This window comes from Salmo salar, chromosome ssa13, assembly GCF_905237065.1.
Source record: "Salmo salar chromosome ssa13, Ssal_v3.1, whole genome shotgun sequence".
Lineage (NCBI taxonomy): Eukaryota > Metazoa > Chordata > Actinopteri > Salmoniformes > Salmonidae > Salmo > Salmo salar.
Window position 1 is genome coordinate 86,880,047 of NC_059454.1, and position 6,000 is coordinate 86,886,046.

Below are 6,000 nucleotides of genomic sequence, written 5' to 3' on the forward strand. Positions count from 1 at the left end.
AAATATGACCCGCCAAACCGCGCTTCTTAACACACGCTTGCTTAACCCAGAAGCTAGCTGTAGCAATGTGTCTGATGAAACACTGTTCAACTGACAACTGAAGTCAGCCTACTGGCGCCCGGCCCGCCACAAGGAGTCGCTACAGCGCGATGAGCCAAGTAAAGTCAGGAACCAAAACTCCTCCATAGTGACCCGGAAATGCGTTGTCTGCAGCATTCGGTCACATGACCACTCGATCAGCTGTTCGATTTCACATAACGGCATGTCAACTGAGCCAGGATTACAGTCAAATAAATTTTTTTGTATTTCCCCTGCATGCTCGCATTCAGTTTCCCCAAATACTGTGTCTGTTACATATGCAAGGAGGCACATTTTCTTTTCATTACACAGAAAGTCAAGTCTGTTTTTTACATCCATTGCGAATGACAACAGTTCCTCTCTCATTTCAAAAAAATCTTTACAACACTCCCTGGGATAACCACCAAGCCTCGTGGGAAATAGAACATTGTCATCCCATTGGTAGCGTGACATTCTTCTTTGGTATATTTGCGATTGCCCAATTTAATGTGCATTCCACCACCTACTGTGCAGGATGGAAACAGGATTCCCCCAAATTTAACTAAATACCAAAACAACTACCAAACTACCCCAAGAAATTCTAAATAAACTAAACTAAATCAAACAACTTTTCTTTTAAAAATAAAACAGATGTAATCCCTACACAGGCTCAAGGGGAACCTGGGAGGGCGGGTCTTCTGGTGCCAGTACCCCTTGCAAGTCTTCAGATGTAAAATCCTGAAGTCCCAAAAACCTTCCTGCTGCAGCCACAATAATGTCCAGTTTCTTTGAAACTTGTGCCGTATCGTTTATAACTGTGGCAATGAATGCCACAAAATCCACCTTTTTAACACACAGGGTATATTTTGCCTGGCAGCAAACATTTACTACAGGCTGTGGTGCGTCCACTACCATATCTTCACTAGCATCACTTTTTTTCTCTCAATTTTTTAATCGCCTCCACATAGGAGATTCGATTGACCACTCAATCTTTTGCCACCTCAATCTCCTTCACCCTTACGGGGCACTCCAGGAACTCAGGATCATGATCCCCACCACAATTGCAACACCATCGTCCTTCTACACACCGTTCTTCAATATACTCTGTCCGTCTGCACATACTTGCCAAATCCTTTACAATTCTTACACTGCAATGGTTTGGGAACGAAAGCTCTTACAGCGTATCTTACATAACCAAAGAATCCGGACAACAGAAGTTTTGATCTTTGGAGTAGAGCACCAGTCAAAGGAGTAATCTCAGGTGTGACGACGGATGTTCAGGTTGAATCCCTGAAGAGAATTCCTGGTGTGATTGGTGCCCAGCATCTGACCCGCTGGGTGAATGGAGAAAAATAAGAAAGTCTGTCAGTCCTGTTGTTTTTTTTTGATAAAGAGCAAATACCTACGCATGTGAAGCTTGGTTATGTAAGATACGCTGTAAGAGCTTTTGTTCCCAAACCATTGCAGTGTAAGAATTGTAAAGGATTTGGCCATTTTTCAAGTATGTGCAGACGGACAGAGTATATTGAATAACGGTGTGTAGAAGAGGCTCACTGCAATCTTCCTCTGTTCTGCAGAAATACAATTAAATCAAAATAAGACCACTCCTGGTCACTCTGACAGACTCCACTTTTCCCAGCGCATACTTCACCATTTCCACACCTCAGGGGTCTCCCACATATGCGTCCTTACTCAAACGCATCCCAACAATAAGTGATTCATTATCATTCATACAAGTATCCTCCATTACAATCTTAGACAATTTCCTTTTTCTTACAGTTTTCGATACTACTGTTTATAGTGAAGACTAATGTCCATTCAGAACATTGGTCTTCACCAACTTTGCTCGACGCTCTACTTGAGTCGAACTGTTCATCCACTTCCACCATCTTTCGTAGCGTGAGATTGCATCTCAGCCCCGCACATTAATACACTGGGGTAAATAAAAAAATGGTGAAAGACCGACCCATCCAAGTGATACGCAGGGAGAGAGAAGTTGGGGAAGGTGCACGGAAGGGGAGATGGCGGAAGCAGGAGTGTCATTTGAAGCTGAAAGCACGTCGAGTACAGTTAGCAAGAAAGACGAGTGGACAACAGGGAAGTTCAACAATGGAACAAAATGGGCTAAAATTGTTGTGGAAAATGAGTCTGATGAATCGTTGTTTGTTGGAGTATGTTTTTTGGATAAGGATGTTTGTTTGGGAAACCCTTTTGAAGTCACGAGGATGGTGAAGGCGGCGTTGGGAAAAGTGGATGCAGTCAAGGTATCCAAGACTGGTATGGTGTTGATATCGTCTGTATCTAAAGAGCAAAAGGAGTGTACATTGTGGCTTGCGGAATAATCTACGCATGAAGTGAACAGCTTTGATTTTCAGAGCAGGGCACCGGTAAAAGGTGATATCTCTGGCATCCCGTTGGACATTGATAATCAATATCTTAGGCAAAAAATTCCAGGAGTAGTTAATGCACGTCACTTGACCCGTCTGGAGAATGGGAAAAAGGAGCATCTTTTATCTGTATTATTGGTGTTTGATGAGTATTTACCACCCTATGTAAAGTTGGGATAGATAAGATATGGCGTAAGATCGTTCATGCAAAACATGATGGAATGCAAGAAGTGTAAAAAGTTTGGCCATGTCTCAAGTGTTTGCAGACAGAAGGAATATGTTATTTAAGAGTCAATGTAAAATGTTGCAACTGTGGTGGGGGATCATATTTCTGAATTTCCTGAGTGCCCTGTTAGGGTGAAAGAGGTTGAGTTATCAATGATCAGGGCTGTACAGCAAATCTTCTATGTGGAGGCGGTGAAGAGCGTTGAAGGGGAAATAGGCCACAGTTCTGAAGAAGATGTGGCGGTGGATGTACCACAACCAGTTGCATATCTTATACGTCAATCAAGTGATTTGGATACTCTTATTGTAAAGAAGGTGGATTTTGTAGCATTTACAGCTACAGTTATTAATTGTACTGCACAAGTGTCCAAGAAGCTGGACATCATTATATCTGCAGCCGATATGTTTTTGGGCCTTATGACTTAACAGCAGAAGCACTGCAAGGACTACTGTCGCCAGGAAATGTTCCGCCATCACAGGATCCTTCTGAGCCTGTGTAGGAACCTGATTAAAACAGAAAAGCAGGCAATTTTAGTTTAATTAACATTTTGTTACAGATAGTTTGTATGGATTTAAAAAAATTATTTACTCCGCATTTTTTCCTTTTTGGATCCTTATTATCCACCTGTACAGTAGGTGGCGGAATGTACAAATAATTGTTGCGAACGCCATTAAACCAAAGAAGAAGACTCATCAAAACTGTTCCTGTTCATCCCCTGGCATATGCCTTTGAGCCTGTTTGTTGTTGTTCACTAGTAGTACCTTCAACTCATTTTGAGCAAGATAATGTAGTTGTAGACAGATTACACCACATGCTGAACAATTGCGAGTGGTGTGCTTGTGGCACAACTGTACTGTGATGCCCACAGTCACAGGACAACTACATTGTATTGTAATGACGTGGCTAGATCATAAATGAACAAAATGTCCAGACAAGAGGATTGCGTTTACGAATTCCCGGTTTATTAACCAAATTTAACACATGCTACTGTTTGACCATAGCCCACGCCAAATAAACCAAGGAAAACAGTATCAAACAACGGTGACCCATCTCTTGTTAAGACCAGACATAAAGAGAGAGAACAATGGCTAAGCATGGTCTTACATTTGCGGTGCTGCACCCTCCTGCCAAAACCCCCGCCACTCCACCAACCACAAGGATGCAGTGCTGCCAACTCCTCAGTAAGGAAAGTAGCTATTGGCTGTCCTAAAAGTCGCTAAATGACATCATCACCTTATTTGCATAATTGGCCATGTAAATGTAATTGTGATGGACGCTGTAGGAGAAAGGAATAACGTCGTGGGAGAGACAAAATGTGAGTATAAAACACCCTAAATATGTTTAGAACTACAAATGATCAAGCTACAGAGAGTGGCACACACAGCGAATAAGAACCAGATATTTGAGGCCATGCTCCTCCTTCAGCACTTTATGGACCCCATTGTTAATCCCCGTCATAACAGAGGTATTGTCAGTCCCTATCCCCAGGAGTTTTTCTTTTTTAAGACAACACTTCTCGAGGAAAGCCACAACAGCACGGGCTATAGATTTGGCATCTCCTCCCTCCAACTCAACAAGCCCCAGAAATGTTGATACAATTGTCTGCTTGGTGTCACTAAAGTACCTTATCACAACCTCCAGGTACTTAGAAACACTTACATCCGTGGACTCATCGAGGAGGAGGCTGAAACGCTGGTCACCCACATCTGCGACCAACTTTTTCAGAAAGTATGGTGCTAGAACACTATTAATCATTTCTGTGCACTTTACCCTGTGCATTTTGAAGTGGGTAGCAGCAGTGGAGTCTGAGAAAGCAGCTCTACATGCTTCTCCAATGTGATCACATGCCAGCATGGAACAGTGTTCAGCGATAGCTAATGCCATGGTGGCCTCAGCCTTTTTTGCAGAGTCAATTTTTTTAACCATAAATGACAGCTTCGTTTTGGATGGAACTGTTATAAGGCTTTGCCTTCTGAGTATGTTTTTGAGTTGTCATGTGTTTTTTTACATCACTAAGTTTGGCGTAGAAATCAGCCTTAAAATGCAGGCAGTATGCCCGTGAATCATCTCCAATAAACAGCTTCAACCAGCCTTTGAATTCAGAGTTTGATTCCCACTCCTTTCTGAGTGTACAGTTTAGACTGAGACATTACATTTTACATTTTAGTCATTTAGCAGACACTCTTATCCAGAGCAACTTACAGTTGTGAATGCATACATTTTTTTTAACATACTGGTCCCCTGTGGGAATTGAACCCACAACCCTAACGTTGCAAACACCATGCTCTACCAACTGAGCCACACGGGACCGTGATGAGCTAGCCATTGTTAGGGCTGTGTCAATTCAATTCTGGTATCAGAACAAAATGTAACACTTGGCTACTGAATATATTTTCAGCTGTTTATTAATAGAATTAGTCAAGCAGAATAAATGGTAAATGCAATCTTCGTATATACGGGTTCACTGTAACACCTCGCAGGGCAAACAGAGAACTGAAAATGACATCATAAGTTCTTCATTAATTACTCTGACAGAGATAGTTCCCGCTCACTGCTGGCCTGTCAGAGGGAGGATGAGCGTGGTTTAAACTTACTCATCCTATCGTTGGCGTGCAGGCTGGTCCCAGCCTCTAGACGCATCTTTGTTGCCAAGCATAGTTGTCTTCTAGCTTATCTTCATGTGTGTACCCGAGAGTCAGACACCCAAGGACAGTGCCTGTTTTTATGCTACAGTTAGGACAGTTTCTGATTTTGTGCTACAGCCATCTTCCATTCTACCAGCCCCTCCCGTACACCTGTCCTTGAGCAGCCCCACAACCAGGCATTGTGTGTGTGTGTCTAGAGTCTACTCAGCCTACACTCCTACTAGCCAGCAACCCTCCAGTTAGTCATGTCTATTATATGTTGCTCAATCTATGTTAATACAATATAAACCTCTTAGTGCATTACAGTCCATTCATACTTAGGCCTACATCTACTGTAAATGGTAATGCATCACATCTAATAAGTGAAATAAAACCCAACACCAGCTAGATGTTTAGCTTGTCACAGAGAGGCACACACACAGTGGACAAGGTGAGTAAGTGACTGAGGCTGTGTGAGTCAAAGGCAGTGATTTATTTTTGTGCAGTGATTTATTTTAGACAAAGAACATTTTACATTTACATCCTGCCCTGAATGTAATCCAGGGCGGGATCAGCCAGCGGCGGCTTCATTTGCTGTCTGGACTCGGAGGGGTGAACATCTCCTGCTCTGACTGCAGCTGGGAGGGACTGCTGCACGAGGACTGGGAGTGCTTTGGTACGGGGTGGGGCCCACGGCAGCACCCGC